The sequence below is a fragment of the Protopterus annectens genome, chromosome 7.part0, assembly GCF_019279795.1.
Source record: "Protopterus annectens isolate FY-2018-M chromosome 7.part0, PAN1.0, whole genome shotgun sequence".
NCBI classification, from domain to species: Eukaryota; Metazoa; Chordata; order Ceratodontiformes; family Protopteridae; genus Protopterus; species Protopterus annectens.
In genome coordinates this window covers 529,051,320-529,065,735 of record NC_056739.1, presented here as the reverse complement: position 1 = coordinate 529,065,735, position 14,416 = coordinate 529,051,320, and positions in this window count along the sequence as shown.

Below are 14,416 nucleotides of genomic sequence, written 5' to 3'. Positions count from 1 at the left end.
ATCACTATTGGTGTGGAGTCAGGGTTATGTCTGCCACAATTCATGACCTTGACTGTGTGCAGATACAGCCATTCTTATTGAGCTTTAGATCACTGCTTCAGTGCACTATTGAGTTTCAGGATGACAGCCCCTCCCCACCCTCAGCCTTTTTGCAGATGCTTGATAACTATGGCCTACACAAGTGTTATTTTGCAGTGTCTCAAAGTCTGAACACCATGTGTACTAGCCTAGTCCCTGCTAATGAATGGTGAACATACAGGTGTACAGTGGCACCAGCAAGGTACAGATGGGGATGGTGGGCCTGAGGTGGGGGTGAGGTGTTGGTTGTGCATCAAGCACATGTATCTTAACTCATTCACTCTGGAGCAGCTCAAAAAAACTGCCTGCTTAATTCCACCATAGGAACAACAGTGCAGCCTGAGCTCATTTTCAGAAAATCCATTTCTAATACCATACAGAAAACAAATGTTCATAACTCTTTAACTATAATAACGAGACTAAAAATGTAAGCACAAAAGTTGTTCAGCAGACACTGACCTTTCCAACAGTGTAAATGTTGATAGGGCATATCAAAGTCATTAATTGGCAAGGAATGCTGATATAGTGCATATTTTTTACCTTTTTGGAAATGCAAAGCACAATATCTTGGTCAATGTACCATGTAGACCCATACTGTTTATATTTAATTTGTTTGTATGGATGTCAGCTTTAAAATGATACCTTAACCATTACTGTGTGATGCTGTATTACGGAGATATTCACAGAAATATGATTAATATAATATTTCTCATAATTGATAAATAAAGCATAATGTCTCATCACCTGTAACAGACAGAGGGTACATATCACTGTAGATGTTATGCGTCTCAATGTCAGCTTCAAAATGATGTTTCATTTGTGTCATCACCATGCTCCGTTGCAAAGATATGGGCATAATAATGAGAAGTATTGGAAATGTATAATTTTCATAATCCTACAAGACTAAACAAACTGTGATATTTGTACATGTACACACTGCAAAGACACAGTTATTTAGCCATGTTGTAAGGAGTAACACTGTCTTCAAAATGAGGTATTACTTTACACACTGACATGCTCCATTGCAAAGATATTGACAAAAAATATGAAAAAAAAATCATAATTTCCATAACCTAAGTCCGAAACAAACTTTGATATCTGTACATGTGTAAAACATATAGGCACAGTTATTTTACCATGTTGGAAGTATGAATACTGTATTCAAAATGAGGTATTACATAGCACATTCAGATGCTCCCTTGCAAAGTTATTTACCAAAATATGAAAACAAATCATAATTTCCATAAGCATAAGTCCGAAACAAACTTTGATATCTGCATGTGTACAACATATAGGCACAGTTCTTTTACCATGTTGGAAGTATGAATACTGTCTTCAAAATGAGATATTAAATACCACATTCAGATGCTCCCTTGCAAAGTTATATACGAAAATATGAAAAAAAATCATAATTTCCATAACCATAAGTCAGAAACAAACTGTGATATCTGTACATGTGTACAACATAAAGGCACAGTTATGTTACCATGCTGGAACTATGAATACTGTCTTCAAAATGAGGTATTACTTACCACATTCAGATGCTCCCTTGTAAAGTTATTTACCAAAATATGAAAAAAAAAATCATAATTTCCATAAGCCTAAGTCCAAAACAAACATTGATATCCATACATGTGTACAACATATAGGCACAGTTCTTTTACCATGTTGGAACTATCAAGACTTTATTAAAAATGAGGTATTGCTTAGCACGTTCAAATGCTCCCTTGCAAAGTTATTTACCAAAATTTGAAAAAAACATAATTTCCATAACCTGAGTCCTAACAAAACTGATATATGTACATGTGTACAGCATTCAGAATCAGTTGTTTTATCAAATAGACACACATGATTGTAAATATACACATTCTTGATGTAGCCAACATACTGCTGAATTGGTACATGTAAATAGAAAAAGCAAAGTAAGGACTGCCACTCCACTAATGACCCCAGGACAGGCATGGGACTTCAGTGGCAGGCAAGGCCATCTGATCTATCCGATAGCTGTGCTGGCTACCCACGCATACAGCTGATACCACTGCAGTCTTATTACCTTCTTCAGTTTCAACAGTCTGCCTTACCTATGCCTTTTCTCTTTACATGTGTCCATTCAGCAATAGACCTAATGGATCATGTTCTATATTACAAAGCCCTTCGTGTCATCTAAACTCTACACATGCTTGATAAAAGCAGAATAGAAAAAGAAGTATTGCAGGATGGTCACTGACATATTAGATTGTATGTTCATAGATTAGTACTAGGCTAACTGCCCTTGTGAGCTATTTTAAGCCTAGCCAATTATCCCTTGTGAGACTCAAACCCTGCACCTTGTGTTTGTAAGGCAAACACCTTAACCATTAGGCCACCCTTCCAACCTGATGTGGTATCACTCTCCTGAAACAGTTGTTCTTTCACAGCATCTTCACCAGCTCCTTACCACATTTATTTGCCAAACTCAGAAAAATATATTTTACACAACACATTTCATAATAGAGTTTTACTTACCATACTGGTCCTACTTGGTCATGGGCATTTTCCATTCTGCATGTTACCAATCCTGTATAACTCTCCTCACACCATTGTGGAGGTCAGTCAAGAACAATGCAATGCGCTCCTCAGTTAGGTGAACACCATCCCTTCTATCTTTTGCGGTGATTCTGTTATGGCAGATTGTAGATCCACCGACACTGTGCATCAAGCCAAAGGAGAGAATATGCAAATAGACTACTGATGTTTGACAGATGTATTGGAAGACTACATATATATGTATATCATATGCATTACCTGGTTAGACCATCGAAATCTTTACTCCTATCCACAGGGGCATTATTCTGTTCATTAGGAAAAAAGATCATAATTCTCATAACCATGGTCCCAAACAAACTGTGATATCTGGAAATGTGTATGGCATACAGATACAGTTCATTTTATATCTTGCAAGTACTAATACTGTCTTCAAAATGAGCTATTACTTAGCATGCTGACATGTTCCCTGACAGTTATTCACCAAATATGAAACAATATAAAAATTCTCATAACCAATTTCCTAAACAAAATGTGATATCAGTACACCAGACAAAGTTCTTTTTCTGTCTTGTAAGTACTAAAACTGTCTTCAAGATGTCAAGTTCCAGAATTTTAGAACTAAATATGAAAAATATCTGTAGCACTTATAAACATATGGAGTATCCCACACCTGTCCTTGCAATGTGATAATGACTTTTAGTAATGTGAATAACAGTGACAGATGCCAATGATTTTAATTGACAAGTGCTAATGACTCAGTGTTGTACTGTAACTGCACAAATAATGTGATAATCACCAGCATGTCTTGACTACAAAATTCTGCATGCTCTAACAAAAGGTGATAATTGCTCCACATAACCTTTTGAGGAAACATTCATTACATTCATGGTGTAAGTATTCTGTAAGATTGAGTCATTACCATCTGTCAGGAAAAGCCAGCAACAAACAGTATTGTGTTTGACACTTACACAGCCATGCCGAGTATTTATTCAAACACACTCAGGTTGACTACAAAAAAATGGTTAACTACAACACATAAATAAATAATCATAGAAACGGTCTGTCTGACCAATATCTTTTGTCTGTAAGGTATGCCAAACTTCCATAATATATGCAGTCAAGTATTATTTTATGGATTTTCTGCCTTTGCCTGCAAAGAAAAATTGCTCCTGTCCAGCTGTGTATGCAGAAGCACCAAATGACACAGTAAAGTATGTTGCCCGGAGGTCACTTCAGCAATCTGACAATGTATGCATAATCACTTCCCTGATGCACAATGAAGCATTTCCCTAAGTAACCTCTTCGTTACAATGTCCAGTTATACACATGCGTCAGCATAAGACATTCACCCAAGCAACCACCTTCAGTAAAATATTGAGGTATGCACAATCACCAAAATGAAACATTCCCCCAAATGACCCTTCAGTAACATTTGCTATTATGTGCAACCACCAAAATGAAGCATTTCCCCAAGCAACCTGTTCAATAAAATGCTGCATTGCCAAGTGCCAGAATTAAATCTTTCACCAAATGACCCTTCAGTAACATGTACTGGTATGTGGATGCACCAAAGCAAAAAATTCACCCAAGCAATCTCATCTCAACTGTAAGGCAATTTCTTGCCAAACAACATTCTTGTATTTCTCATAAGTTACTTTGCAGGGAACAGCTCAGCCACTATCTTGCCCCTAAAATATAATCTGTTCATTGACTACAATACAAATAAATTGAATTCCTTGGTAAAATTCAGCAGTGATGACATTTTTAAACCATAGTGAATGATTAAATCATAATATACACCAAGTGGGACATTTTACCCTGATGTATTTATACACACTTGCTACCAATGATTTTGTCATGGCAAGTTGCAGAATTAAAGAAAAATTACACTGGATTCCCTAACTCATGAATGGCAGATGCAATAATTATACAAGAAAACTGAATTGTTGGTTTAATTCTTTTCATTATTGAAGAATGACTTTGCTCCCCTTATTTCATATTACCTCATTGATCTGCGTGACATAAGGGAGTTCCATTTTGAACTGGAAATGGCACCAGTTTCAAGAATCAGGACACTGACCACTGAAGTATCCACTCTTTTGCAAGCAGTAATTGTGTCTATTACAAGGCAGTCAAGCAAAAAGAAAAGAGCAGGAACAGAATGCTTGTTCAATCAGACCTGTAGTATTTCCATTTCACTCAGCCTAGCAACTCATTGTGAGTCGTCCCAGTCAGCACAGCAGTAGCCACTTAGGGACACATTAATAGTATTCAAGTAAGCATGCAAAATGAACTACGCAATTTTAATCTGGTTACAGTAGTTATTACTTTCACTTGAGCAGATAAGTCATTGCTGTTCCCTTCACTAGGCTGCCAGTCAATGATAAAGATAAGCATGGGAAATTGAAAAAAAAAACAAAAGGTGTAAAATACCGTTGTAACACCCCATGGAGCAGCATCAAAAACTGTTTCATCATAAATACCAGACTCTGCTCAATGTGCCCGGACTGTCCTGATCAACATGCTTACAGCAGAGGTGGAGGATCAGTAAGGGGAACTGTAACAAAATCATGCTCTTTTATAAAACTAAGGTGGAGGTTGTGTTTCTTAACCAGAAACTGTTTGCATGTGCATAAAATGAGAAAGAGAATGGCGAATAGCCGAGGTACCAGTGCTTGGAATAAATTGTGGTGGTTGAACAGCCTGGTATATTTCTGTATTTTTTTTTTTTTTGACGTGGTTCTCAAGTGTATTATTACATACATTAATCTTTTAATACAAAACACTGTTCTGCAATTTCAGATTACAGAAGCCTATTGATGTTATATGCTGCATGCTATACTGTCCTCTCATTCTTACTAAATTAAACAGGAAAATCTCATTTTCAAGAATTTATCTCCTGTTGTGGTCTATATGCTTCAGGCAAGTTATTGATGTTCCTGGAGTGTAAGCACAAAGTGAAAAACTATATACACATAGTTGTGCATGCAGATGGAAAACTGACTATTTATAATATTATGCATTTTTCTTAGTGTGTCTGTGTGTGAATGAGAGAAAAATGGGAAAAAGGCAAAAAAAAAAAAAAAATGAAAAACTTGGCATAGGTTCATAGGTTGGTACTAGGCTATTGGCCCTAGGGCCTATACAAGCCTAGCCATAACAATTCCCTGAATATTTCTTCCCACAATATTTACTTCCCTGGACTCCTGTCTAGCAGGGCAACTGACATGATCCCTGGGGTGAATTTCCTATCTCCTATCCAATCGTCAAGGTTCCTTTTGAAGAAGGCCAAGGAGGCGCTCTGCTTGACATGTATGGGCAGTCTATTCCAGAGTATGGGGAGTCTCTGGGTCAGAAACCTATCCCTCCAGCATGTTTTGTTCATTGTGATGACAAGGTTTAGATCCCTTGAGCATGTGGCTCTGAGGGATTGGGATTTCTTTAAGTGGAGCATGTCCATCAGCTCAGGGTTTGACATGGCCTTGTATGTTAAGCAGAGATCGCCTTTGAGTAGACGATAGGCAAAAGAGTATAGCTGGAGTTTTTTTAGACAGTCAGCATAGGACATTTGCTTTAGGCCTGTGATTCTGTTAGTGAGGTATTTCTGCAGCCTTTCCAGCTGTTGCAGATGTCTTGTGAGGTACATACCAAACAGGGCACTATACTCTATAATGGGTCTAATGAGGGATGCATACAGTGGGACAATGACCTCCTTCTTTCTGGAAGCAAAGCCCTTAGTGATAAGGTGCACATAGAAGGATTTACTGACTGTCGTGGTAATGTGGTTATCCAAGGTGAGATCACTGTCCACCTGTGCCCCTAAGTCTCTCATCACACTTTCGGTGTTTAGTGTACTGCCACCTATGTGGTAATTCATGGGTACATGATTACATTTCTTGGCATTAAGCTTGAGCCCATGGATCTGGCATCAGGCATCTGTTTCTGTAAGGCCCTTTTGTAGAATATCCACATCATTTGTTGATCCAATAATGGCTCCCAATTTGCAGTCATCTGTGAACTTTATTAGCCAGAGTCCCTTAGTGTTGGCCTGTATTTCAGAGAAGTAGATGCCACACAAGAGCGGTCCCAGGACTGAACCCTGAAGTACTCCACTTGTCACTTGTCTGGAGCTGGATTTGGAGTAGGCTATGTTTACAGTCTGGGTTCTGTCAATAAGCCAGTTGGCAACTCTTTGAGTGACGTAGGGATTTATGCCAAGCTTAGTAAGTTTATCTACGATTCCAGAGTGGGGGATGGTGTCAAAGGCCTTGGTGAGGTCCAGATAGGCTGTGTGGGCTGCCTTACCCTCATCCACAGCTCTGGAGACTGATTTGAAGAAGTCAATCAGGTTCAGGAGAGAAGTTCAGCCCTTCACAAACCCAAACTGGGTGGGGTCCAGTGTTTGAAGGTTGCCAATGTCTTTGTTTATAAGTTCTATGATAAGGCATCACTGCCATATACTGCACACTGTCTGTTAATCAGACCTCTTCTTGTGTTCTACTTGCACATTCTGGGATTAATCTGCAGACTGTTGCTCAATATAAGTATTACATCACATGGATAACTCCAGAAGGACAAAGTAAGCTTTTAGGTAACAGATTAGTGGGCCAAATTCATCATCACCAAGAATTCTATGTTAAATTATATTTTTTCAACTAGCCATAGGTGAGGTATTTTGCGATTCTAGAACATCCCTCCTTAGATACTTAGTCAACATTCATCTGCTCTCATGATGAGCAGGTAACTCTGCAAATTTATTACTTTTGGATTAGACAGCATTCCATTATCTGGAGAAATCATTACTGAGTTGCTATGCCAGAAAGGATTAGGTCTTGCCTTGAGTCTCTGGACAGCAATGCATGTAGTATTCTTCTCTTACAGCAGTTGTTCAAATTGTGAATGATTAAGTGCGTAGTGCTTCTCTTGTTACTGTTTGCGTAACTTATCATAGCATACTCATTTCTTCATTTACATTCATTAAGATATTGCAGAGAGAAGTTTGTAAGGTGCAATAATCATTAAGGAATCAGTAAATCATAAGGACTCTGTACACTGTGATATTTCATCTCCGAACAGCTGATAAGAATTGCCTCTTTGGACAGTGTTTGTTTTAAATAACTGCTCACTGCCATACATGCTATTTCTATGCTTGTCTTTTGCTGCACATGTCTTCAAAACCTTTAAGATCTGTTAAAGTTTTTGGTTTCTTTTTTGCCTCATCAATCTCTGACTACTGCCCTATTATGTTCTTTTAAAATAAATAATAAAAAAACCCTCCCAGACTCCTTAATTTCCAATGAAGTGAACTCAGACAAACTAACTGGCCTCATATATAACTCCGATGACAGCTCAGACTCTGCCAATGCAACAAAGACTATGCGACATGGCGGTTGGAGCATGCAACCTACAAACAACACCGTCTAAGGATGCAAACTACAGCTATCTGAAAGCAAAACTGACAGATTTCAAGTCAAAGACTCTGACAAGAAGTACAACATGCTCAGGATGTAATTTCACAGTAGAACATTTTGGAATTTGTTATTTTTTACACAAAACAGGAGATTATTAGTTTTACCTTTTTCTGAAAACAATCTGAATATTTCAGACCAGAATCAAATTCACTTTGAGGAAATACATGAGGAAATCAAGCAGCATGACATTTAGGTTTCGAGCATAGTCTACTAAGCTCAGTAGTTCAAGGGAGCTGAAGAAGCTATCAGTAACCTCAGGCTGACATTTTATATTTCAGCATACCACCCCTTAGACCTACCGCAAATACAATCCGTGAACTCAGTGCAATACCGCACAAGTTTTAACAGCAGAACAATCCTGAAAAAGAAAAAAAATGACCACACATCAGTTATGCAAGCAGTGGCTCAGATTGAAAGAATCCAATTGGCTGCTACCACTTGATTGAGGAAATGCACATGGAGCTGGCTTTGCTGTAATCTGGAGAAAAGACAGGGAGCGTTCAAGGCCTATTTTAACAAAAAAGTCCAATAGGACCATCAGGTAACTCCACTATAAATCCTAAGTTGAGAAGGTAACTGACAACCTTCAGTTACTTTCTCAACTAATTTTTTACCAATAGCTTGAAATTATGGGCTGTAAACTTACTTGTTCTACAGGAAGGCACTCTGGGTTAACATGAAGGAATTCCTATCATGTTGTAGCACGCTCGTTGTTAAGCACAGAGGTGCCAAGGGATTGTACTCGGGGTTAATGAGTTAATTGACAGTGTCAGCAGGTTTCCAATGGGGTCTTGGTACACCAGTACACATTGAAACTCATGCCTTTGGGGGACTTTTGCTGTTATGCATACACTACCTGTAGAGAGGCCTGGTTGATGTTTCCTGTGGTACAACTGTCCCATCTGATTACCCTAACCCACGGGCCACACTCATGCAGAGTCCAGGCAATTGCCGACAGAGGTACTGCACAGCCAGTACTTGCTAGACATTCCTGCAACTCCCTCAGTGTTGTGGCATGTTACTAAGCAGCCTGCATGACCAGTTTGCAACATTTGTCGTCATCTGTCTTGGATGGCCATCTGTTTATTTTCTACATTAATCCTGTCCCATACATCCTTGCTACGTACATGACTGTCTGCATTGTTTGCCATGGTATATGTAATGGCGAGGTAAGGCTACATGTCCAACTCCTGGGTGCTACCTGTTGGGCATGGGATCCAGTCCATGGCTTGTAAGATGTGTGCAAGCTACAGCTGCATCTGTTGCAGGTAACTGGGCACATCTGATAGCCAAACATCTTGGACAGCAGACCATTTTTTGGTGTGACATTGAAGACCTGTGCTTGCTGGATGGTGCATACTAATAAAGAATTAATGCTGTCAGTACCTCAAAAGCTGCTTCCACATTATGTTATCTGCAGTGTATGCACACATATGCTTCCAGTGTTTGTGAAGGTATGTATTCCCCATATTTGCTATCCTAACCTAGGATTCCATATTACACATTCATTGCTCATGTTAGGACCACATTGCAGGTTGTAAGGGTTGCGGAATGCATTATTGTGATATGCCGTAGTGTAGATCTGTATTAGTTGCCATTGTAATAGTGGTATATACACTGTTGTAGCACTGTATAAGGGTGAAGTTTCAGACATGTCCCTACTGTAGGTAATTTGTCCCACCATTATGTTCATCTCTATGCACACATCTTGCAATGACAGGTTGTTAGTTATATTGCAGGACTCTTCATATACACCACCATGGTGACAACTGTGATTCAGTGCAGTTAACAGCAACAATATGTGAACATGTACAACATGCATTATGGGTAGGTGTGTTAAATGTGTGCATGAATATACCATGGCCATAACATGACCGGTGTATTGGCAAACCTGAACAAACACCATACTCACCAGCTACATGCTGCTGTCCCAGAGTTATACCAGAGGGACCTACATAGTTGTGTGAGAGATGTGATGTCAGTAGCCACACCTATGGCACTGGTACAGGGTGGGAGCAGCATTATAGTACATCAACAGTACAAACCCACAATACTACAGATTATGCACATCTGTTTATTACTACAACGCAGCAACAGACTATATATATTTCATCTCACATATGCATGAATAAACTCTACAGATGCAGGTGGATACGCAACAGTGGTCTACTGATGTGCCCGGTGGCCTTACCTGCATGCTCCTCAGCCATTGTGTGGGTAGCACCCACCTCCATTATGCTGTCTGCTGGGTCTTGTGTTATGCGGGTGGGCAGGTACCCTGAGGCTGGTGAGGAGCTCCTCAACATGTGTGAGGGGGCTGAATGCCATGACCCCCCACTTGTTGCAAGCTGGTCCCCCCTAACCACAGTAGCATGCTGACGAGCATGGCAGAGTAGATCAGTGCAGTGATGTCGGACCTGCTCATAACTGTGGTTATGCAGATCAACATCATTTACCCTGTGGACAAGATATTGCCATAAGGTGGTCCTCTCCTGCAGATCATAGGCTGTATGCCCAAACAGGGTGTGGTAGTGCTGTACCAGGTATGTGATGATGACTTCATTTTCCGGAGCTTGTAAATCGGAAGACTCTCCCGAGACATTGTGCCTGAAAGACATAAAGAGGGAAGCAGGTCCGAGGACCTCATATTGCAATGATATAATAGTTGTTAATACACTTCTCTGTCTCCCCCCCACCATATCTGCAACAACAATCTGCTCACACAACTCAATGGGTATGTCTACAGCAGACCTACTATTGGGACATATATCGTATTCTACAACAGTTTGTGCAATGTGCTTGTAGTCATGTTCCATGTTGAAACACTATCATTGGTGGCCTGTTACAAACAATGTCACCTGCATGCCATTGTAAGGGCCACTATGGTTCCATATATGCATGTGTTCTGTTTGCTATGTGACTGCTGCACATCTGTTGTTTTGTGTTAATGGGAATATCTATGCATGTTGTTAGACATAATCCTGGAATGTGTGGACTATTGCTACCCACATATGTTCTATAACAGTGACACAATAGCATGTTTGGAAAGACAGTTGCCAGCAGAACCACCTCTCCCACTTCATCTGGCCATGTTATCAGGTCGCATCACATCTGGGGGTACCCTGTGACCTCATCATCTACTGGTCCTGCACTACCTTCAGGTGGAACCACATCAGGGGATGGTGATCGCCCCAACAGGAGCACACACAGACAGGATCCTGACACCCGAAGTCAGGTCCAGGATCTGGTGCATAGGGAGCTCCACAGAGACTTGGAGGATATGCTACAGCAGCTTGAGGCCATCAGTACACAATCACAGGGTCCACATGCTTCACCTGCTCAGCCCCAAGCCCAGGCAACTTCAGGGCCATGAAGATGCTGTTGTGACTGCCCATGGGTGGGGACCTTGGTCTAATTTTTCCATATCTAATCCCACTTTCACAAACAAGGGCAATGTGTTCCCAACATGGAGTTCACACCAGACATAACTGTCCATTTTGCACAAACCTACCGCTGTATATATATGTGTGTATTGATACATGTAATGTGTGGGTAGATATATATTATGAGTTGTATGTATACATATATATATATATATAATATATATATATATATATACGTGTGTGTGTGTGTGTGTGTGTGTGTGCGTGTGTCTGTGTCTGTATATCTGTAGATATATATATATATATATACACATATGTGTATTGATATGTGTAATGTGTGTGTGTGTGTAGATATATATTATGAGTTTTATATAAATATATATATATATATATATATATATACATAGATACATATATCTATATATATATATATATATATATATATATATATATATATATATATATATGTACAGATTCACGTTAAATCATAGAATGTTCAGAACATCGACGTTCTGATCATCGAGACCAGAACATCGATGTTCAGAACATCAAAGGTTCAAAATGAACCATAAAAACAACGAAAAAAATCACAAAAACTATGTTATGCAGGGGGCCCCCCTGCACCTCCCACCCCCCCCACTTTAATAATCCAACTCCGGAATTGCACTACAGTGGGGTAAGGGAAATCTCCCATTTACCGCTATATGCAGTAGTGCTAAATGGGAGATTTCCCGTACCCTACCTGCAATGCCAACACTCAGATGGCACACACACACACACAACATGCAGGACACCTTGCTGCCCTGCATACACACCCAACATTCCACAATCTTACTTACCTGGCACTTCCACTTTAAACCTTCGATGTTCTGAACATCGATGTTCTGAACATCGATGCTCTGGTCTCAATGATCAGAACGTCGATGTTCTGAACATTCGATTATTTAAAGTGGAACCATATATACACATATATATATATATATATAGATCCCCTTCACTACACCGACATGCCACAACGCCGACACACAAAACACAGACACCAAAAGACTGACAACACACAATACCGACAATACACACAACCATACATGCACTAACCTTAACCCAAACCCTAACCCTAAGGTCCGACACAACCGCACACTTACCCTACCCGCACCCTAACCCTAACTCACTTAACCCACCCCTAAACCTACAATCCGTCACTATCGCACACACACCCTACCTGCACCCTAACCCTAACTCACTTAACCCACCCTTAAACATATAGACCGTCACTATCGCACACTTACCCTACCCGCACCCTAACCCTAACTCACTTAACCCGCCCCTAAAACTACAGTCCCTCACTATCGCACACTTACCTGTCCGCTCCCTAACACTAAATCCCTCACTCTATCGCACACTTACCGAGTCCGTCGGGTTCTCACCTTGTCGGTCATCTGAGTCGTCAGTCTTCTCGTCTCCTTCTGTAGAGTGTCGGTCTTCTAGCGTTTTGGTGAAGTGAAGGGGATCCATATATATATATATATATATATATTTATATATATATATAGTGCATTCAAACATCAGGTCCACACTCTCTAACTCTCCTTCCTGCACAGCTGCACTGTTCTGCCTTGCTGCAAAACAGACAGGTGTCACATGTGGACACAGCCTAACATTAGGGGGGACAAATTGCAGGCAAGCCTATTACACACCTATGGCATTTGTACATGCTACATTATGTGTTAACATGACTGTCCTGCAAGTGGTGGGCTCTGAAACTCATGTATCTATCATAATGGCATTACTTCCACCACCAGCTATTGGCCACACTAATATACATGTCTTGCCATACACAACACACACTATGATGGCTTACATCTTGTCATTCAGTGCTGATCTGCACAGTTGACAGGTATTGCCCACTGCCCACAGCGACAGATACTATTGTCCATAGCAGTTGTTCAGCAAGACATCATTACAACAACAACCCTGATGGCACATATAAATCATTCCACATTATCTATCCGATTATTCTAGACCAAGTACTACATTTATTTACATACATATATGCTTCACATACCTGTTGTAGGATTGTCGTCTCTTCTGGATACAGTTTGCTGTGTCCCCTTGGTTAACTTGGGATGTCTGTAGGTTCAGATGTTGAAAAACTTTTAATTTACCAGATGTTTGTTTGCTTATCTCTTTCTCTCTCTCTCTCTCTCTCTCTCTCTCTCTCTCTCTCTCTCTCCTCCATGCACCATATATAACATAGGCTGTTACAACATGTGAGGGATATCACTAGCAAGACATATTAAGGTATATGGCTGTAAATTTTCATACATTTCACCTTGGGAACATTGGTGGACTAGTGCTTTCTGTCTTACAGACTGTTCTATTTGTCAGTGGGATAGTGATGTTTTAAATTAAGCATTGTTATGTAATAGATACATCTTCATTGTGACAACTTAATTTTTTTCCCCCTTGGGGTTGAGTACACACTGTAACTGGAGGCTGCTGAACTACATCTGTATATTACTGTTGATTGATTCTTATCTTCCAGGCCAGTGTTTCGTTACTGTTGTACTACTTGAAGGCCTTGGCCTGGACAACAATATATGTTAAGTTTTCAGATTACTGTATAAAATGTTTTGCTTGAGAGTTGCATTACTCAGTTAGTATGTATTTCAAACACCTAACAGCTATATGACATGGTATATACAACTGAAATAGTACACAAATAAACATTTCTTATGTATGCAAACCTGTGTGTGGTGTCATATCCTTTGACTTTTCTTTGGGTATATGTTTCATGCAATAACTGTCTTTTGTATGAGAGAATCAAACACTGTCCATTTTAAAAGGTGGCAACTACAGGAATACTGGCTCTTCAGTATGCTGTGCACCCTCTAAATATGCATCTTCCTATACATGTCTGTACGTAGTAATATATGTATATGTGTGTGTATGTGTATATAC